Source organism: Halichoerus grypus, chromosome 13 (assembly GCF_964656455.1).
Source record: "Halichoerus grypus chromosome 13, mHalGry1.hap1.1, whole genome shotgun sequence".
Lineage (NCBI taxonomy): Eukaryota > Metazoa > Chordata > Mammalia > Carnivora > Phocidae > Halichoerus > Halichoerus grypus.
The window spans coordinates 34,982,502-35,004,408 of NC_135724.1; the positions used below are offsets into that span (position 1 = coordinate 34,982,502).

Consider the following 21,907-nt stretch of genomic DNA (forward strand, 5'->3'; position numbering starts at 1 on the left):
CAAATGGTAGAGGCAAAACACTCCTCCACTTCCCTTTCTAAGGGGATGCTTGTGTGATGGAGTGTTCAGTCCCTACCCTCGGCTGCCCACCTGTCTTCTGGAACCTCCATATGGTATGATACAATCTTGAGCATTCTAAGAGCTTGGAGCCCAGAGCCAGAAGGCCTAGGCTGAGCCCAGATGGAAAATAAAGACTTCATCCAGTTGTCCTTTAGACCTCACCTCCAGAAAGCCTTCCCTGATTATATCACAATTGCCTAGTAGATTGTCTGTATTCTTTACTGCCTCGCCTAATAGACCGTCTGCTCCTTGAAGACCAGGACTGGAACTTAGCCCAGCATTAATGCAGGGCTTGGCATCAAGTAGGCCCTCAATACTGGTTGTTAGATGTATGAATAGTGGATAAAGGGTTGGTTGGATGGATGAATGGATGAGTAGAGGGAGGAATGGTGGATGGATGGATAGATAGATACATAGATAGATAGAAGGGTGTATGGATGGGTGCTGGATGGATGGATGGATGGATGGCAGGCAGATGGAGGGATAATGAATGGAATTCTGGTAGAAGAGTGTCAGGAGTAGCAGAGGCCAGGGTAGAGAGGAGAACAAGCATATGGGGCTGGGCAAGGATGCTGTGAGGATCAGCTTGGGAACAGTGGGGAAAGGGAGGTTGACAGTCTGTGTGCAGAGGCCCAAAGAAGAGATCTCAGCAACACATGGGCACAGGAGATGGTGGCAGGTAAAGTGGGGAGTGGGGGGGAGTGGTGTTTGGCAGGATGTGGGAGGGACGGCAGCTGGTCCAAGAGGGAGATAAGGGCAGGAGAGCTTCTCTCTGTACCTCCAAAGTCACAGCAGTTTTGGGAGGGCCAGCCTGTCCCCAGTGACACACCCTTGGGCTTGAATCAAATACAGGACTGGGCAGGAGGGTGGGGGCAACAGCCCCAAGCTGCAAGGAACCTCAAATGCTGGCTGAGGCTCAGTGGAAAACAATGGCGTGAAACCTGGTCCTGAATTGACAGACCCTTGGGACTCATCCACCTTTGAGTGGGAAGTGGGAAAGTGGGTCCGAGGGTGAAGGGCCCCAGGGCAGAGGCAGCTTGGGCTCCTGGCTGGCCTCCTTGAGAGCCAGACACGGGAGTCCACTACCCCTGCCTAACAGCATGCACCATGCACACGAAGTGGAGAGAAGGAGGGGAGGGCCAGCACTGGGCCATGGGATCTCTTAAGCACTCTCTCAGGAGAATCCTTTCTAGCTTTGCTCAAGTCCCAGAACAGGCGGGAAGTCCCTCCCTGAGTCTGACCTCCATCCCTCGTTGTTGTAGTTGTAAATGAAGAAGCAGAGGGAGTCCAGCTGGAGGTCCTAGGAGACAGTTCTCACAATTTCCTGTAATTTCTCTAGGGTTAGGAGACATCGAAGGACTTTTTCTGGCCTCAACAGGGCCCCAGGTCTTGCTGGCTCCTTCAGGAGCAAAGGACGGTCCTTTTTTTCTCATGGCCTCTTATTTGCGATGCCAGAGCTGGCCATTATAGAGGTGATTAAATTTAAAGACACTGCAGTAAACTCCAGCCTACAAAAGGCAGCCAGCATCATTAACACGTAATTGAAAGCTAAGTTTAATGAGGTAAGAGAGAAAAAAATAACATGTAGAGTCCCTTGTAGGGTGGCCACGACACCTTCAGTGCCATGCTCTTCCTCGGTAGCACCAGCTAGGAAAGTCTGGCAAGAAGGCGTGCTTCATCGCCAGGACTGGACACCCGGTGACGGAGAGCTGTGGGGCACCATCAGATGCAAGGAAGACCGGGGACCCTGGGAAGGGAGAGCAGGAGGTTAGTCAGGGTGGGAACACGGGGGTGGCTTTCTGGAGAAGGAGCTAGGTCAGCCTTGAGTACAAAAGATGAGTTGATACCCTGAAATTAGGAGCTCAGGAGGTGCTGGTTGCCCAGGATGTCCTGGCCTTCCTGGACCCCCCATGGTGCCCCCATGTTGACACGGGGCGGGGGGGAGCACTGGCACCCCCAGACGCTCCTTCCCAGTCAGACTGGAGCTTGCCCAACCGCGGTTGCCATCAGCCACTCCTCAAAGATCTACTTTCCCAACATGTGTGGGTTTTCATAAGACCCTAGAAAATAAACGCATGGCTTACCCCCAAGTGCTATTTCCCTTTAATTTGGGGTTTATAATATAAATGTGTTTATTTCGTGGCAATGAATGCTTCCAAGGGACTTCCTTGTTGCGAGCGAGCGTTGTCTGATTTATTTCCTCTCGATGCTCCGAGAAGGATGTGGTTGTTAATAACAATAATGCTGCCCATCTTACAGCACTCTGCTTTTCGGGGCATTTTAAAATCCATTATCCTATTTAATAGAATTGTAGACTCACAGGGAAATTGTAAAGTCCGGGGACTTTGTCCTTGGCCACCCCTACAGCCTGCCAGCGTCCTCGTCCCTCCCCAGGGCTCCCTGCTTCTCCTGCCCCAGCCCGGCAGAACCGCTGTGAGGCCAGACCCCATGTCCTGCCACCCAAGCAAGGGGTGACCAAGTATGGGGGCCTTTCCACGCCCCTCTGCTCTCCTAGCCTTTGCCTGGAGTCCGGAGGAGGGCTCCGGTACCAGCAGGAGGGCGGAGGCGAGGGGGGCAACTCCAGAGCCAGCTTTGCCTGGCTAAGCGGGTGGGGGGTGGGTGGGCTCTGGGCTCTTCAGTTTCTTGAGGTCAGAAACAAGGAGTGACTGTGGTTCCCTATGCAGAGCAAGGCTCCGGGGTGTTCAGCCCCTCCACACCTAGGGGTGTGCATGGGAGGAGCCTTGCTCCCTCTCCAGACGTCTGCTGCCCCACCCCTTCCTTACTTTTGTGGGCCGCCCACAGCTCTCTGATCCCTCCCCTTGTCGCCCCATTCCTTTGAGCTCCCACCTCATCTTCCTGCTCCTCCTCTCCATCTCCTGGGCACCCTACCTATTGTCCCTTTCCACCCATCCTTTCATCCCCCAGTGCTGCCCCAGGGGGTTGGGGGGAATGAGTCCCCCTTCCTAGCCGGGCAGTCTGAGTCCCAGACAAACCAGGCCCTGGCTCCGACCCCAGGGGCATTGGACTTGAGTAACTCAAACCATGTCCCTGTGAGCATACCTGTCTTTCCTGACAGCCCAGGCCCAAGAATCGGGTGATAGCCCCTTTGTGCGCATTCATCCGTTTTCTCCATCTTCTCTGCTGGCTAGTTTCTTGGTGCCTCCCCTTATTTCTAGAGCCTTCAGAAATGACCCCTCAGCTGGCACCTGCCCAACCCCATCCTGCATCTGGCGCTAGCCTGAGGAGCTGCAAAAACACCCCGAGCCAGGGGTCTCGCATACAGATCGTGATGGAGTTCCCTGGGGATGGGTATTTTTCCTCTCCCCCCCCTCCTTTTGTTTTCCTTTCTTTTTTTGAAGCTCCCCAGGTGGTTCTCAGTGCAGCTGGGCTGGAGCCTACTGACCTAGTCCTTTGGGCTGTGTAGACCTCAGGGCCTTACATTGGGTGGTGGCTCCTGGCGAGTCCAGGTGGTCAGGGGGTTGTCCTCCGTGGGTCAAGGGGCCATCAAGGGAGGGTTACCCATGCCCACCCACAGGCCAGCCAACACTGTCCCTTGCCCTCACCACCCTGTTCCTCCCACCTGGACCCTTCTGCCATCCTGCCTCTCAGGTAGCCTACTGTCCACTGTCCCCCTCCCTGTGAGCCTCCCTACTGTGCACCCAGCTGAAACACTGAAGGGGAAGGCACCCAAGAGGTAGGGAAGGACTGTCTGCTCTACTTTCAAATTTCCAGGTCCACCATCTTGAACTGAAGTCCAGGAAATGACCCCATTTCTTGTCAGGCCAGAGGAAAGCTGAGCCTGCCCTCCCCCTGCATCCCGGGAGGTGTCCAGGCAGCACTGCCACCTGCTTTGCAGGGGCACCAGGGGCCTGGTCCATTTTCAATCAAGGCAAAGCCAGACCCCAGGACTCTTGTTCTGTAGCTCAGAGCCCCAAGTCCCTGGGCATGATGTGTCTTGGCAGAAGAGAAGTGGAGAGAAGCCCTATTGCAGCCAGAAGGATGGGAGAAGCGGGGAGCACACCTGGGGCAGGGCAGAGTTGTAGGGCACAGTAAGAGGAGAGAGGGATGCTATTTTTTACAGAGGTGCACAGGCTGGGGTGCGGGGGGGGGGCATGCAGCTGGGGAGAGGACTACCAGATCAGGGAGGGGGTGGGGGCAGATTACAAAGGAAGGAGGACTGAGCGGATTCCGCAGGAGCTCCTGAGAGCTAGGTGGCCCTGAGAGGCACAGGGTCTGAAGAAGTGGGCGGCTGCCACGTCGGGAAAGGGCTGGCCTGGGGGTTGTGCTTGCAGGAAGGGGGGAGGGCTGCGAGGGGGAAAGAGGAGGCAAGGCCGCCATGGGTGCGCTGCCGCAGCCCTCCTCATTAAGAACCCCGTCTCTGCTCCTGACTAACCTGCCTCCGAGTCTGGGCTCAGTAAAGGAAATTGATTACTTTCCATTGCAATTAACATCTGGTCCCGGGTCACATCGTTAGGATAATTTGTTACAGGAAAAGCAAAGGAACTAGCTACCAGGTAATAAAGTTCTTGTGGACCCAATTAAAGAGCCCTCTTCCAGCCAGAGCCCGAGGGGCTGGGACGGGGCAGGATCCGCCGGGATCCCCGGGAGATGGAGAGGGTCATCAGAAGCAGATGTTCGGGGTGAAAGAGCAGGGGAGCTTGGCGCTAGCCCCGGCCCCATCCCTCGGGCTCCCTGCCAGGCTGTGGGCAGCAAGACTGGGTGCTCTTCGGAGCCGTGTCTAGCCTCCCGCAGACTCGGGTTCGTGTCTTGGCTCTAGGAGAGCCATTTTCCTCTCTGTGCCTCGGTTTCCTCTCTATTTACAAGGTGGAGAGAGGAAGCTATCGGAGGGCAGGGAGAGCTGGCTCTGTCTGGGTGACTGTGTCCCCATCCCGTGCCAGGGCCACAGCTCAGTCTGTGGGTGTCCCCCAGGGTGTGTCCCTGCTCCCCACTCAGGGCACCCAGCTGCCTGCCCCGGGAGGGGACCCCGAGGGCTGTCCTGCCAGCTTTGTCATGTTAGTGCTCCTTTCTTTCGTTCGTCCACCCCATCGCTGAGCATTTTTGTAAAACCCCCGAAGTTACCTTTGCAATTCATTTGTTTGCCAGGCGGGCAGATTTACAGCAGGTATAAATATTTATACTCTGCAGCAAGGAGGTTTTGGAGGACACACACACACACACACACACCTTGTGCCCCCACCACCACCCTGGACACAGCCAGGCCCATCCCCCTGCCCAGGCCAGCTGCAGCTCATGGATGAGTGGTGGTCACTCGTGCACACGCTTACCCCGAAAAGACGCATCTAAGTCTGGACAGGCCCGCACCAAGGCACACCTGCATGCACCCTGTCATCCCGCTGGGCTGGGCCCCATGCCACCAGCTTCCAACCAGACAGCAGCTCCCTCCATCTCAGGGGGAGGAGGAGAGGGGAGGCCACAGCTTGGACAGACAGGGCGGCACCCAGGACTGCCCAGCCAGTGAGCCGCAGAGGCTAGGTGTGCGGTCAGGGCTGGGCAAGGACAGCATTTCTCTGCTCTGTGCCTCCCGCCCATGAGGGGTTACCCTCTGCACGAGAGGACGCCAGGCAAGAAGGGACGTGGCGGCCTTCCTGAGGCTTTAAGGTCAGGATTGATTCAGAACAAGCCCAGACGCAGAGACTTTGGGGGCACTGGGTGGGAGAGAGCCCCACCCCGTGTATAGCTGGGGGCGAGACCCAGGGAGACCCCGCTGCACACTAGCATGTCATGGTCAGCACTTAGACCTCAGCAGCCCCCACTCCAGGCAGGGAGCCCCAGGGTGGCCGGAGAAGCTGCAGGCCAGATAGGACTGGAAGAGTCAGGAGGCCTCCAGCAGGGTAAGAAAGGTGGGTTCAGCCCCCAGCCACGGGAGGGACGTGCTGCAGATCGAAGTACAGTCAAGGTGTGAGGGGAGGACAGGGAGGGCTGTGCGTGTGGCACTGGCGCCTGGCTGGGCAGAGAGGGCTCACACCCCAACCCCCTGCCTTTCAAAATCAGTTCACTCAACTATACCCTTCAAAATGGTTAAGATGGTAAATTATGTGTATTTCCCTACAATTTAAAATCTTTAAAAATAAAACAAAATCTTGCCATTGGGGAACTTAAAATGATAATAATAATAGAAAAAAGAAGAACAAAGAAAACGAGTCTTGTTGAGCCTGCGTGGGGCTGGGCTAAGGGCCTCGGGGATGTGAGGTAGGAGCCCGCAGGGAACTCCCTGGCCGAGCTACTGTTGGGAGCTCCTCGGCTCAGTGGTGGGAACAGCGGTCTCTCTAGCATGTAAACTGCTGTGGATTTGGGTAAAATGCACACTCCCAGTCCATTGCTCACCTCCCACATTATCTTCTCGAATTTTTCATTTGGTGAGAGCTGATGTATGGTGGCTCATCACTCCCTAGTATTATTGTTCGATTAAAGCAGGCCTCTAACCTGACCGCTATACATCACCCAGCTGCCTGGGAGCCCGGGCGCTTGCCTGAGGCTGCGGGGGTGGGAGGGGCTCCTTCACCTGCCCACCTGGGCCTCTCCCGTCCACCAGCAGCCTGGCAGGAGCCCGCATGCGCAGGACACCCCCAGCTGCCCCCTCTGCACCTGGCTGGCGTGATGCCCCCTGGGCAGCCTGTGCGGCTCCTCTTGGCTCGCCTGTTCCCACCCATCCTGGCCCCTCAGCCTCCCCCCCACTGATGCCCGCTTCCCTCGAGGCTGAGCCACCCTTTTCACCCTGGGCAGGGAGGTGCTGGGACACAGCCAGCTCTGGGGCTGGGGGGCCTCGGGCATGCTCCTGAGCCACTCTGTACTTCAGTTTCTTCATCTGCTAATCGTGGGAAATGCTGATCATCACTGTTACTATTTCAGTGTTCTCTCTACCTCAGTTTCTTCATCTGCTAATCGTGGGAAATGCTGATTGTCACTGTTATTATTACAATGTTCTTTGTTCCAACTAAGTTCCTCAAAGAGCAAGAGGCTCTGTCTTGTGCATGTTTATTTCCCCCACACAGCCCTCTGGGGTCTTGGGTAGGGGTCCAGGGATGACGCAGTCTGTGGTCAGTGGGTGAGTGGGGTGTCACCCCCCCACACATGGCTCTGCCACCGCTTACCAAGTGGGCTCCAATCTGGCTGATGTCCCTCTGGGTTGCCTTGGCACCCCCACCTGTAAAATGGGAATCATCTTCTCCCGCGTATCTTCCTAAACTGTTGTGAGTGGTAGGGGAGAGAGTGCCTGTGAACACACCTGAAAGAGTGAGCAGGTGAAGGGAATGTAAGGAGTGTCTGGGTTGGGTCCAGTCTCCTTGGTTGGAACCTTCTGATAATTGGCGCTTTCACGGGTCTCCTGGGACACCCCCCACGGCAGCCCACGCCCGTCACTTGCTCAGGCATGGCCCTGCCCACAGGGGCTCTATTATCTATGCTGTTTTTACCAAGCTCCAACAACACACTTAAAAAGAAAGAAAAGAAACGTGTGCTTTTGAGTGTCTGAACTGTGTCCATCCCCAGGCCAGTCCTGCGACCTCTCTGGCCCCAGAACCTTGTTCTCTCTTGGGCCCCTGAAACAGGTGGATGTCTCAGTCACCCTCACTGCTACCCCCAGGGCCTGGCTCTGCTGGAGGATGGCCCCAAATCCTCCCCAGCTCTGTTTTTATTCTCTCCTCGGCCAGCCTTTTGGTCATACTCACTGGGGGTAGCAGAGGGCCTTGACTGGCCCCTCCCAGCTTGTGAGCCCCCAAGTCCTGGTAGCAAGATCATGCCTCTTCTCTTCCTTCCTCTCAATCCAGCAATGAACCTAGGAAACCCACACTAGGATCCTATAGTCCTCAAGGGAGCTTTTCTACATGTAGATCATGAGAAGCCTCTAGCTGTTCAGTGTAAGGACCTGTATAGAAGGAAGGATCTTTCGGGCGCCTGGGTGGCTCAGTCATTAAGCGTCTGCCTTTGGCTCAGGTCATGATCCCAGAGTCCTGGGATCGAGTCCCACATCCGGCTCCCTGCTCGGCGGGAAACCTGCTTCTCCCTCTCCCACTCTCCCTGCTTGTGTTCCCTCTCTTGCTGTCTCTCTCTCTGTTAACAAATAAATAAAATCTTTAAAAAAGAAAAAAAAGAAGGATCTTTCCACCAGGAGAGATGTGGCCACAGTCCTGGAGAAAAGGGGGTGTTGGATGAGATGTCCACAAAGGCCTCACCCAGGAGGGTCCATGCACATCCTCAGAAGCCAGGGTCCCAGGGCTTCTGGTCAGTAATCAGGCCCCCAGGACCCACAGAACACCCTCAGGACCTTGGCGCCCTTTGAACTGCTCCAAGAGAGGACCACAAATTTTTCAGCTTTAACTGCTTATTTCTAGCATGTTAGTTGACTGAATTCTTGGTTAATGGTCTTTGAGGAATCATGGCAAATGGGAATGAGGCTGTGAGGCCGAGAGACACATGTAAGTCTGACTTCCACCACAGAGAAAGGTGGTTCCAACAAACCAGGGAGTACGTGTCAGCCCTCAGCAAGATTCTAGAATAGAGGGCATGCGATGCTTAGAGAAAGAAGTGGTGGTCCTCGGGGCCTACCAAGAAACCAGGCAAGACAATTTATTTCCTTATTGACAGGTCATTTGACTTGGGTGACCCTCAGCAAGTTTTCTCATGAGGATTTGTGGACAGTCAAGGAAGAACAGTCTGGATGACAGAATAATCAAATAGATCTGTAATTGGTTGAAGACCTGTTCCTAAGGCATAGTGGCAATTAGGAGGGTTATCAACCAGGGAGGTGTCTCCAGGATCAAGAAGCTGCCTCTGGCCTTCGTCCTGCCCTAACGCTCATTGTTATCAATGACCTGGCTGCAGATTTGTCGTTCAGACTGACTGAATTTTCAGATGGCTTAAAACTGAGGGGAAAGATCCATCCATTAGATAACAGACTGAGAATGCAAAAATGTCTCAGCAGTTGAAAGTGATGGGTAGGATCCAACCTAGAAGATGAAAATGAAGTTCAGTAGGGAGAAATTTGCAGCCTTCCCCTTGGGGCTGATATTCTCGTTGCAGATACCCAGAAAGGGAGAGTGTGGCTGCAAGCAGGTGTCAACAGCTCAATAGAAGCCTCTAGCATAATGCGGCTTCCTTAGAACCTAATTGCACCTTAGACTGCATTAAGACAAAGGCAGTATCGAGAAGGAGGAAGTGCTGATCCCCACTCCGCTCTGGGCTGTTGCCCCAGTTCTGGGAGCCAGTGAGAGGCTGGGAAACGCTGAGTGTGTTCAGAGGCACGTGGTGGGACGTGGCCGACTCTCCATGCATGACACACGATATGACTTCAGGAGCCAGTACTGCGCAGCTGAGGGAGGAGCAGCTGGGAAACGGTGGCTCACAGGCGGTCCCAAGGAAAAGGCTTGTTTCCTGTGGCTCCAAAGGAGGAAATTAGGGACACTTAGGGAAACTGTTAGAAGTCAGATTTCAGGTCAACACCAAAAGCATGCTAACTTTCATTGCTGGCAAGGGATGCATGGTCACTGTAGCGGGGTTAAGTTACTATACGTAGAGAAACAGGACATCTCCGAGAGGGCGCTCATTTAAGGGGGATTTATGGTCAGGACAAGGAGAAGCTGGATGGCTCAAAATTCCCTTGCAAGTATATCTGGGTCCTACAGTTCCTGCCGCATGTGGAGAGATCCCAGGGCCACTTCCGCCTTCCCGTACACCTCTAAGTGTTATTTTTCCAGTATTGTACAAGACCAGGGTGCAAGGAGCTGGTAGGCAGCATGGAGCCCCCTGCCCTGCTTCTGAGGAGCAGCAGAATGAATCCATTAGTAATATAACCGTGGGGAGATGGCCCCACAGAGAGAGGCGGCCATCCTCTCCTACCTCTCCTTAGGCTCAGAAAGTAGAGTGGCTTGTCCCCCAGAGGGAGGAGTGAAAGGGCTCTATGCCCAGAGAAGCTTTCTAGGACAAGTGCCTATTGGACTGGGGCCCTCAGGTTGTAGGCTTTGGGAGTTTGGGTCTGGGGGCCTTGCTTGCTGACTCTCTCTGTCCTTGTCCCTCCGGTTTCAGGCAGTAGGTGCCTTCTACTTTGAGGGAACATTTGACTAAGGCAAACCAGGGGATCCGGTGAGGCTCTGAGTGGAGAGCGCAAAGGCTTTGCATAATCTCACTCTGAGGAGGTGAGGAGGGGAGCTGAGGCTTCCTGCAGTGTGCACAGTGCAAAGCCCCAGGGCACAAAGGAGACAGTCGGGGGGGTCTTGTGCAAGGGGCAGTGTCCTGGTGTATTCCCTGGGCAGCATCTCTCAGAATAGGCTGTGGTGGCCGGGTCCCCAGAGAGTGCAAGCCCATGGCCTGGCCCTGCTGGGGAGCGGAAGGTGTGAAAGGGGTTAAGGAGGGCAGTGATTCTGGGGGGTGTCACTGGCACCACACCGCAGGGGACTGTGAATGCCAGACCGGAGGATTTAGAGCTAATCCTTTGGCACTAGGGAACCATAGCATGTCTTTGAGCAGTAGAGAGGTAGAATCAGGCATAGGTGCGGGGCAATAAGCAGCGGAACTGGGGCAGCGATGGTGAGACTGGAGAGGAAGGGGCAGCTCCAGAGGGTTAAACTGCAAATCCTTTCAACGGTGCCTGGCCCTGAGACTTCAGAAAACCCAGAGTAAACATACCTCAGGCAGTCAGGAAAAGGGGCCACCCCTACATCCCTCTCCCATACACAGACCCCAGAGTCACTCACGAATTTTTCAGAAGGCCCATAGGGCCAGTCCTCCAGGAGATACGGCAGCCATGCTAAATTGGGGTGCAGAGGGGTTCTAGGGGTAGGCATGGCCCTTGGACAATGACTGGGCAAGTGTTTGGGTCCCATCGGACTCTGGGACCCAGCCCGGCCTCCCTCTGCCCCCTCATACACTGCAGCGTTCTGGGAGAGAGTTCCCCGGGTGCTGGTGGCCCCGTGGTAGAGGCCACAGACCGGAGGAGAGGCTCAGCAGTCAGAAGGGACTAGGGCAGGAGGCTTGCTTCTCCCTGGGGAAGCCTCTCTAAATGAACCTCACCCCAGTCTACCCCTCTCTCTCCACATTCTGGAATCTCAGGGCTGTCCACATGAGCACATGCCCCGCCACCCCGCCCCCCCGGAAGGCAGAAGCCGCCGAGGTTTGCAGCCCCCGTGGGCTCACATGGGCACACCTGTGTAGAGCAGGAACCGGCCCACCCACCCACCCACATAGGGGTGCCCAGGTGTCCACCCAGCTCCTCACGGGCACCTGCTCATTCTCGCACCCACCTGCACGGCACAAGGCACAGACTACACCGGTGTGCACGGGCAGCTCACCTGTCCGTACGCGTGGCTGCCCCACCAGGACGCAGGAGACGCCAGGCTTAACGGGGTGGGGGGGCACAGCTGTCTGCTCCCTCCATGCCAAGGTGGCCCCAAACCCTGGGGTCAGGCTGGAAAAATGACTTTGCTGGCTGCAAGTGACAGAGGCTGGCTGCCAACTCAGAGAAAGAGGAAGTTTTATGGCAGAAAATTGGATTTGAAATCAAACCAGGCCCCTGGGAAGAAGGCCCGTCAGAGACTGCAGCCGTCAGGATGGGCAGTGGGACAGGAGGCCAGGAACCAAGTCAGGGAGGTAGTGCCCTCCTCATGCCTCCCCAGGGAGCCAGGCCTGCTATGTCACTGTTGGGGGGAGGATCAAGACCCCAGGGCCAGGCAGGCCACGAGGACTGAAAGACACCGTTTGTGCAAACATGAGTCCAAGGGCGTGAGGGCCAGAGGAGGGAAACTGGCCTGGAGGAGGCCACATGAGAGCAGGGAGACGGGGTCACGTGGTGGGCTTATCTGTACAGCAGCGCGTGGGGGGGGGAACCAAACCTCACCAAGCTGGGAAGGTTGCGTTCTCACCTAATGGATTGAATAAATGAATGATACCTGTATCCGGGACATATCTAATGTCACCATACCTGCGTCACCGACAGAGTCTCTCTGTTAAGGGTTGGGGGCTGGAACCCCCTTCTGAGCCCAGCGCCGACACCCCTCCCACATCCCCCGCCTGCCTCTCATCCCTGGGCCGGGCCCAACCCCCCCCCCACACACCAGGAGCCCACACTCCCCCTGACCCTGCTGGAAGGCTGGCTGGATGTGGGGGGTGTTATCGCAGCCAAACAATTAACTGGAATTGCACAAGGGGGAGGGAGGGGAAAGCTCTTGGCGACGCTACACTTGGCGTAGGGGAGATGGATGAACTTTCCCACTTCACCGGCGCCATGGAGCTGACAGTAAATATCAGAGGTAATGATATTGACTTTAAGGTATTATGGCTCCAAATGTCACTTGTGCTCTCCTTCTCTTTCTCTCTCTTAAGGAAAAAAAAATAAGGTCTCCCCGATTTGATTTACATTTTTCCTTCCTCGGCTTCCCTGTTGCTAGAGCAGGGAAGATGGAAAGAGTCCTGCACCTTGCGCCCGGCGGGCACCCAACACCACAGCTCCTTACCAAAGAGTCGGGCAGATGTGGCTCCCCTATCCCATGTATCCCAAGTGTCCCATGCAGGATAAGGAAGACATGCCCAGAACATCTTTTCCCTACCCCCCGCGCCATGGTACCCCAGCTCAGGAACGCTCTGCAGCATCCAAGGCTGGGATAATCACTCTCTGAAGGCCGCCAGGCCCTGCCCCCAGCTCCTTCCTGCTACTTCTCTCCCCTCCCCAAGTTTGTCTGCCCCATCATTCTCAGCCCGCCCCCCCGCCCCCCGCCTCTGACGATGCTGCTTCCTTCCTGTCCACCTGCCCCATCCACTCCAGCTCTCAGGTCACACCTCCACCAGGAAGTCCCCTGGCTACCTAAGCCTCATCTCCCTCACTTCCTCCTGCAAACCCCCCAGCAGTACACCCTGTGACACCCCCTCCCCCACTCAAGTGTGACATCCACCCCTAGAGCCTCCCAGGCTTCCTCCCCTGGATCTTTCTCTAAAGACACATTAAAGCTTCTGAGATGCCAGGCTCCCAGCTCCTCTACTCCTGGATCCTGCAGAGCTTAACATTTTCACTGGGGGGGTTCAGGAAATACCTCTTAAATGGGAAACCAGTAAGGAGGCACCCAGAAGAGCTCTGTGGGGATGGGGAGATGGGTGGAGGCAGGGAGAAGAGAGAGGGAGGCCTTAGGTGGGACAGCAGATCCCTTGAGGCAGGGAGACTCCACGGTAGTGGGGGGAGGAGAAGCTTGGGAGGTGGGCAGTCTGGGATTCCTGCCAGGTGCTCCGGGACCCCAAGTTCCCTTTACCCTCTCCAAGTCCAGCCTCCTGGGCTTCCCCTGGGAATATCTGTACACCCTCTGCTGCCTCCAACTCCATGGGAACCGAGCTTCAGGTCCCACTGAGCCAGAGAGGACCAGGCAGGCATGTGGGGAAGATAGCATGGGGGTTGGGCAGCCTGCGCCCCCACTGCCTCCACCCCCACATGAGCTACACACCTCTGAGCCTCAGTTTTTCACTTGTGAAAACGGGAGCAGGACTGATCCTGCAAGACTTGTGTGGGGTTTTGAGCCGCAGGTGAAAGTCAGGAGCAGAGAGCCTGGAACACGGCCGAGGTGACATCTTGGGCGTCACTGTGGAGGTCTTTCATAACTATGATGAGAATAAAGGCCTGGCCAGGCTGGTGCTCTGTGCTCTAAGCAGTTTTGTGGGCCTGCCCCACTGCTGTTCCAGCCCAAGCCCTATTCTCTTGGGCACCTCAAGGTCTGCTTTGGGGAGAACAGACACCATCCTCCCCGACGGGGTCTTCACAGGGCCAAGAACCAGAGAACACGGTAATAGATATTACCCTACCTGAGACCTCTCCTTCTCAGACATTTCCAGTGACAGAGAGCACGTGGTCTTCTCAAGTTCTCTTCCATGGTCAGATAGTTTTAAGGGTTAGAAAGTTTTTCCTTAGGCTGAGCTAAAGCCTGCCTCCCTCTAAATTCTGACCCAAACCCCCATGTCGTGATCACACAAATTATTGTCAAGAGGGAGCCCTTGTTGCTGATCACCCAGCTGATTACCCGGGCCCTAAGCGGGAGTTTGCTGTTATCCCTGTGAAGTGTCATTTTTCAAGAGTTAATCTGGTGTCCAGCTGATGACTTAGTTTTAAACTGGCCTATCCCCCTTCAGGGACTGTGAGAGAATCCTCTCTCCTCTGCTACATCCAGACCCCTCCCCAGCCCGTGGCTCCCAACCTCAATCATAAGTGGTGGGGGACGTGCTCCTCCCTTCTAATGAGGGTGCGTGCCCCGTGGCAGGGGTAGGAGAGGGATGGTCAAGAAGGGTTCCACCAACCCTCCTCCTCCCAACTTAGGGGTGCTGGAGACCTCCTCCTCCCTTCCTTGGGCTACCTCCCTGCTCAAGAACCTGCAGTGGCTGCCTATTGCCTTTAGTGTTGAACCTTTTAAGTCCTTGGTTTTCTAGCTCTTCTTCTCCTTCCAGGCAGAGGTGCCCAGCGCCTACCCCTTACTTCAGCATGGTTGTCCCCTGCTCCCCCACCCCACCCCACCCCACAAATCCTTCCCCAAGAATCTCCCTCATCACTGCCTTCCTTCTCCCCAGTCCTCCTCCTCCTTCAAGACTCCATGATGGATTCTCACCACTGGGGAGCCCGGGAGTGACCACCCCAGTCCTACCAGCCTTCCCCCTCTGTCATCTCCTCCAGCATCAAGGGGCTGACCCTCCTGCCTCTCAGTCACTCCTATGGCTCCCCCCACCCCTCACTCCCCGCCCACCGCCCCACCCCCCCCAACCCCCGCCGACAAGTCTACAGAGGGCAGAGACTCTGCCTTCTATTTGTCTTGTCTCCCTGTACCCCTCAGGGGAACTACATAGAAATCTCTGTATTACTTGGGAATACTTTATGAGAGCCTCTGACACGTGTTCTACTTTGGCTGGCCTATTCTTCAGAATTCTGAGTTCATTAGCTCCAGCCGGATATGATGATGCACTAGGTTTCAGACAACTCTTCTCCGTGGACCTAGCAGACACTTGGGGCTGGGGGACAGTGCTGCTGAGGGCCAGCATGAGAGAGATGGCTCCCCAAGAGAAACTCTGGGTGGCCTCAGAGTCACAAGTGCCCCCCGCAAAAGCTGGAGCCTCCAGTTACTTCCTCACGCTCCCATGTTCCCTGCTGTCCTCCCCAGCTGTGGCCTGAGTGTCAGACACTCCCCAGAGCCGAGTGTGAGGGGCAGCTCTGCAAACCTTACTGTCCCAAATCCCCGGGGAAACGTGTACTGAAAGGAATCCAAGGATGAAGAACAAAGAAACCTCCAGCAGGCGAAGAGGCTGCTCCCTGTATCCCCTTTTTCCCAGAGTCTCCTCACCCAGAGATGCAAGGTGTTCCTGGAGACACACTGCGGGATGTGGTCCTCACCCTGGAAGTCCTTGAAGCAGATGGACAGACAACACCAAGTGGAGCAGGGCAGAGAATGGGGAGGATGCTGAGCAGGAGGCGGGGTCTTAAGTACGGAGAGAAATGCCTAACTCTGAGAGGCCTGCCACACCCAGGGGAGGTTCGCAGGGACAGCCTTAGGGCCTGAAATGCAGTTATCTAGAAGCCCTGGTAAGGAATTTACTTTGAGCTACCAAAGCTAGTCTAGATCACTGGTAACCCACACCTTTTTAGCACCAAAATACGACTGTCCTTTCCATTATCCTCCCTATAAGGCAGTTAGCAGCTGAGTGTCCACTTCTACCAGGCAACTGTCCAATAACGCCTGCAGCCTGGCGTTAGGTCCTAATTCCAAGCTCACGTATGTGAAAGAACCCAGATCATAGGTACGCTAAGATTCTGCCAAAAGTAAGAGTGATGAGGCTCTAAGAGAGAGCCTGAGAAAAAGCTATGGTATGAAAAAAAATGTTTGTACTTGCTTTCTTTTTTCTTCTTAAACCTGTACTGATTTTCTTCATGTGGATTTCGGATACCTAGAAACACGTTTCCTCTTTTCCTATTTCTTGTCTGTGTTCTGGTAGGTGATAAATTTCTGTACACAAAAATATTGCCTGGGTGGGAAGTTCCCTTCCTTTGTTGCAAGGCTACTAGCGATTTTTCAAGGCACAAGGCATGCTCGGCATTTCCTAATCTCACCCAGCCTTCCATCCCCCCCACCCAAGCACATGTCCAGGACCCTCTCCAAAGGCTCAGTGGCACCCGTGCCCAGTGGACATCCCTGCTCTTTAGACCTCCCTCCAGCTGCTGGAGAGGGGGGAATTCCATCCTGTGGGGGGTGTGCCTAAGCCAGATGTGAAGAGAAATGAGTTTCAGAGAGAATCAGAGGACAACAGAGGAAAAAACTGGAGTCTAGAGAAGGCCTACTGTGTGCCGGTCTCCTCCTGGGCTTCACCTTCTGTAATCCCCCCAAGGGGCTGTGAGCAAATACAGTCCCACCGTCCAGAGAGGGAAGTTGCCCGAGCCATGCCCGAGCCCTGAGCCAGCGTGTACAGATGCAGAGATTTGTCCGAATGAGACAGGAGGAGGGCTCGGGAGCAGGCAAAGCCACGGGAGCTGGAGGGAGAGGCTTTGGGAATCACAGGACCAGGAGGGAGGCTCAGAGAACTCAGGAAGGGCCAACCCCGGGGGACCCTCAGATCAGTGCAGGGACAATCCACTCCAGGGTGCTGTGGCAGCCCTGTGGTCCTCCCGGTGTCTGCAGGGCAGTCGGCACCGGGTTCCCCAACCACATCCCAGCCCCGCGTCCCAGACAGCCCCCCCCGCCCCCCCCCCGGGCCATCAGCGGGCCAGCCCTTTTCCCAGAACCGAGAGTCTGGTGGGCCCAGGCCCCAGCTAATATGACCTACAGAATTGCCAATCCGGGATCAGGTGGGGCTGCCTCTCAGGCTTGGCCTTGACCTTCGGCCGCCTCCCAGGAGTGGAGCACCGGCAACCTTGACTTGATTAACATTTAAATGCCATTCGGTGCGAGGAGGAGGAGCACAGCAGGGCTGGAACCAACAAACCTCCGAGGTGGAGCCGGAGCGGGGCGTCTCGCCCGAGGAGCCCCCGTGGCAGACACTGAATTAAAGGCCTTTTCCGGTCCCTGCAGGTCCAGGGGGTCGTCTGCCCCTGCTCAGGGCCCAGCTCCGCCTTGAGCGCTTTCCTCATTTCACCCAGACCGGGAGACAGGACCCATCAGGGGCACAAATGATGCACACAAGGGACTTTGCTGTCCTTTGTCAGACCGCAATGTTGGGGGGGGGGGTCTGACCCCAGGGCTTCTCTGATCCTCTGGCTTCCCGCTCAGGCAGCATTGCGGCTGTGACTGGTCTTCGCGCCCCCTGCACATTGGGGTGCACGCGATCTGCTCCCTGAAGCTCCCCTTGGCTTCCCCTCCACCTCTCCCTCTCTGGTGGCAGGCGGGAGTCTCCCAGGCTCTCCTGGGTCCCCTCCCAGCCCCTCCCTGCCCTCCCCAGCAGGGGCTGCCGCGGGAGCGGCTCTAATGGGCCAGGCTGCTCCCCGGCTGGGCATCTCCGAGGGGAGTCTCCATTGAGACTGAGCAAAGGCTTTAAAAGCCACTTAAAATGTCCTTGATGAGCTGAGTGACCCCTCAGGAGGAAAAAAGGCTGGAGTAGGGCGTGGAGCTGAGGGGAGCTGCAGGGCCAGCCTGCCTTTCCCCACGCAGCGCTCGCGTCTACCTGCCGGAGGGGCCCAGGCACCTCTGGGGAAAGCCACAGCTCCTCGAGGCAGGTCGGGGCCGGCGGGGGCGCGGGGGGGGGGGGGCGGCGATTGTAAGCTAAGCAGGCCAATTTCTTTAGCCGCCACAGTTTGATTTGCATATCCAGAAGGAGTGTTGTCCTCGGAAGTCATTAACACAAGAGTCTAAATCATTTCACTCAGGGCATTTCCCCAGACTCGCCAGCCCCCATAGCTTGGCCTGCTTTGCTGAATGAGCCCCAGGTGGTAGGGCAGCGGCAGCAAGGTGAGGGGCTTACGGTCCTGGTGAGGGGTTATGGTCCTGGGGCCACAACTAAGAAACCCCATTTAGCAATTTCAGATCCATACATCCTTAACCCTCTTACGTCCAAGGTTAGTTGTTGGTCGAACTCTGCCCCTTTGGTAGATAACGTGTGCTGAGCCAGATCCAGGGCAAGAATGTGACACTTGCAAAGATCAACACTCTTGTGGAAACGCAGATGTACCTATACAAATGACAAGTCACTGTTCTATATTAACAGCCTTTGCAAGCTGAATATTTCAGGGCTTGATGTGTGCCCAACATTGCTGGCGACCCTGTGGGGGGCTGCTAATGATAACTAGAATTTAGTGAGCGCCTACAATAGGCCATGCCTGTGCTAGGCCCTGTGTTATAGCATGTGTCCTTGGCAGGCTTCGGCCCCCTCCAGGGAGGCGCTAACGTTCTCATCCTGTGATGGTCCCCCGGAGACTGAGCAGGGGTGGGTGGTTTCTCATAGTCACGTGGCTCCAAGGATCAGAGCTGAAATTCAGCCCCAGGCCCGCGTGGCTTCAAAGCCCAGGCCGTTCCCAATCCATCCCATGGTGCTCCGCCCCCGCGCTTACCCACAGACCTGCAGATGCCTGTCCAGAACCCAGATGTCAAAGCAGCAGGGAACCTTCCCTCCTCTGGAAGGGCATCATGGTCATTAAGAGTGTGGAGTTGGAGCGGGGCTGACTGCTTCCAGACAGGCTCCACCGGGACCAGCCACATACCTTTGGGCAAGTGATTGCACCCGTCTGGGTCTCAGTGTTCTCATCTGTCCAGTGGAGATACTGTCCGTAGCCCTGTTCTGCTTTTTATGCGCTGTGCTTCGCGCAGGCCCAGCACACAGTAGCTCTCACTCGCCATGTTAACCACACGCAGCCACGCAGGGGTTTCTCCACTTGGCGGACTCTGCAGAAGGCCTTGGGCGTAGACTGCTCAGTGCAGGCTGCTGACTCTGTAGCTGGTCGGCACCAGGATCGGGGTGAGGTGCCTGGCCCGGCAGTGGGGAATGGCACGAGCCGGGAACCCCCTGAGGCTCCATCCGTGGGTCAGATGGTGAGGGCCCAGCGGCAGTGGCTGGACACGGGGAAGGGGCATGGAGCACTCAGTGTGGGGCAAGCAGAGCAGGCAGCACCAGCCTCAGAAGCAACAACTGACCTGGAGCTACTCAGCTCCAGGCCCCACGAGGGCCATGACCAGCCCTTGCCAGGGCTCAGCTTCTCTGGAAACCTTTGCTGACGCCCCCAGACCCTTCGCTAAGCCTCTCCCTGGGCTTTGCCCAAATCTCTGTGGTCCCTATGAGTGCTTCAGGCTGAAAAGACATCAGGCCACACAAGCACAGAGTGTGATCTAGTGAGATAAGCAGCTGGAGCCCAGAGTGCCACAGTGGGTGGGAGATCGGCTGGAGGGGAGCTCGGGCCTAGGACTAGCAGCAAGAGGGGACGCACAGAGGCAGGAAGGCCTGTGGGGAGGCTGCTGTGGTCAATCAAGTGAGCTTTGTTGCAGAGCAGCTAAGCTCAGGCAGAGGCCACGGGGGCACAGAGCAGAGGTACAGGGCATGGAGAGCCAAGCCAGAGCCAGGGGCCGCTGGCTGGCAGGAGCTGGGGCCGCCAGGGGAGAGGTCTGGGTCAGGGTCAGTGAGACCAAGGTCAGAACGAGGCTTGGCTGGGAACTTGGGTGAGTTGCGGAAGCCTCCTGTCCTGCATGTTTCTCTTCTGTAATAACACTTGTCTGGACTATTCAGAGGATTTGGTGAGAATAGAGGTGAAATGCACAGCCCCTGATGGACCACAGGGGCCCTCCACTGGTGTGGGTCCCTTAGGACCCCGGGGGTCTACTGTGGGCCTGGGAAGCCTGGCTTTGTCTCTGCCTCTCTCTTTTCTCTCTGCACCTCTGTCCTTCCTAGAACCACCTTCTCTCCTGTTTGAGCCTCTCTCAGCCTCTCTCCTGTTCCACACTCCCTCCCCTCCCATTCTCCTTCTCTTTGTGGCCTCACTACCCATTGTCGCTCTCCTTTCAATTACCATAGCCCAGAACAGAAGAATATTTTATGATTTGGTGTCTTTATTAAATCAAGTTTTATGGTCCCTGTTTTTCATTTTTAAAGTGGATGAGCGCCACACTATATTTTCCTATTAAAAAGCAAAAACCAAACGGAGTAGCTAGGATGGCCCCTAGGTGGTTTCGTCCATTGGTCAGTGCTCCTTGATAGAAAATGAGAAGGTGGGGGTGTTCTCCTAGGTCACAGGATGCCACCTGAATTGGAAAATAAAGGGGTCTCAGCACACCCATAGCAACATTTCCAGAGAGGCCGCGGGGACCAGGCCCCAGACCAGCTGGTGGAGAGCAGGGCTGAAGCCAAGGTTCCGAATGGAGGCTGCTGGGCATTCAGAGCTCCCCCACCCCCCTTATGCCCTCCCACTATAGTAGAGCAGAGGGGGCCTTCAAGGTTCTGCGGAGTCCTGGCCCCTAGCTGGTTAAGCCCCAAAAGACAGCGGCACAAAGGCACAGGGAGGCTGGCCTTTGGCTCCTTTTTGGTCCCATCTGGGTGCAGGGCAGTGGGGGTGAGTGCAGGGTTCAGAAACCGCCTCCACTGGGGAGCCTGCCTGGGCTGATGTCACCCACTCTGACCATGGCACTCTGTCTCTGTCCCTTCAGCCCCATTTTCAGTTTAAAGCTTACAGCTCAACGTGTTACAGCATATACACACAGGGACGCACACATTCACCCTCCAAACACGGCCATCCGCTATTACACGTGTACACACCAGGACGCTCTCCGGAACATCACGTGCGGTCCCGCGTACAATCAGGCCATCCACAGAGACTTACCCTCTTGAACGTGCTGTGTACATACTCACGGGCCTGTAGACACCAACAGCCACGTGCACGCTCACAAATACACTCACACCTCACATCCTCAAGTCTGCTCACACGGTCATTTTCCCGGATAGAGTCACATAGACACCCGGCCAAGCCGAGACACAAGTCAAGCCTTTCCAGGCATGTCCACATATATGGGCGCACATGCAGAAGCACACATGTGCACACACACACACACACACTCCCCATGATCAACTGTTCTGTGCATCCATAACCTGACAGTAACCAGTTGGTCCCGAAGTGCCCTGCACGCTGCACCCAGGCCTTCACGGGAGCAGGTTTCCTGCCCCAAACACCCTCCTAATGCAAAACTTAGGGGCCCTGACCTCCATGTCTGCAGAGAAAGAACAGCCGAAAATCCAAAAGGCTTCCTTATGGAGACCTGGTTCCCCAGGGGCAGAGGCCCCCCTGGGTCCCTACACACGATTTTCCTGGCTACCAGCACAACACAACACACCAAAAGTACCAAAGTGATCTGAATAGCAGGGTGGGCGTTTAAAGCCTTTACACACAGGTTACTCAGAGACCCGCTGAGGGATGGAGAGAAGGTGTGGTGGCAAGGCTTGAGAGGGTCCTTTCTCTCCTAGAGCCCCTAGTCCTGGGCCCCAGCTCACCTCACAAAGTACCCATCACCACAAGCTGCTCACAGGTGACAGGTAAAGAGTCAGGGGAACAGAAGTGAACAGGACACCATCTCAGTCCTGAAGCCTCCAGTTTTAGAACCCGGCCCCAAATGCACCAGGGGTTTGCTGGAAGAATAGATAGATTTTTACCTACCCCTGGGAACCAGAATGTTTGCAAGTTTCCATTTGTGTGTAGCTACTCATGGGCCCATGGAAGAAACATCTTAATGGGGGTGTCCTGTGGTTCTCCCAGGCACCTCAGGTTAGGATGGAAATGTCCAGGCCCCCTGCACACCCCCCATCTAGCCTCACAGCCTGATGCATCCATTCCTCAGCCTGTGGTGCCCCATTTCCCCCCAGGTGGTGAACTTGGAGGCTGGACGGCACCGGGGTGAGGATAGGCTTGCTCTCCCTT

The 21,907-nt window shown here is 55.9% G+C and overlaps 1 protein-coding gene and 1 long non-coding RNA gene across 51 annotated transcripts in view; one reads left to right on the plus strand and one right to left on the minus strand.

Moving 5' to 3' along the window:
* CELF4 (CUGBP Elav-like family member 4) overlaps positions 1-21,907 on the plus strand; it is a 292,503-nt gene that overhangs the window by 173,149 nt on the left and 97,447 nt on the right. The window lies entirely within an intron of this gene.
* On the minus strand, positions 1,591-11,465 carry LOC118521131 (uncharacterized). Its single transcript, XR_004910003.2, has 2 exons — positions 11,364-11,465; positions 1,591-1,807 (listed from the first exon to the last, which is right to left on the minus strand). It is a non-coding gene; the product is annotated as an uncharacterized LOC118521131 (long non-coding RNA).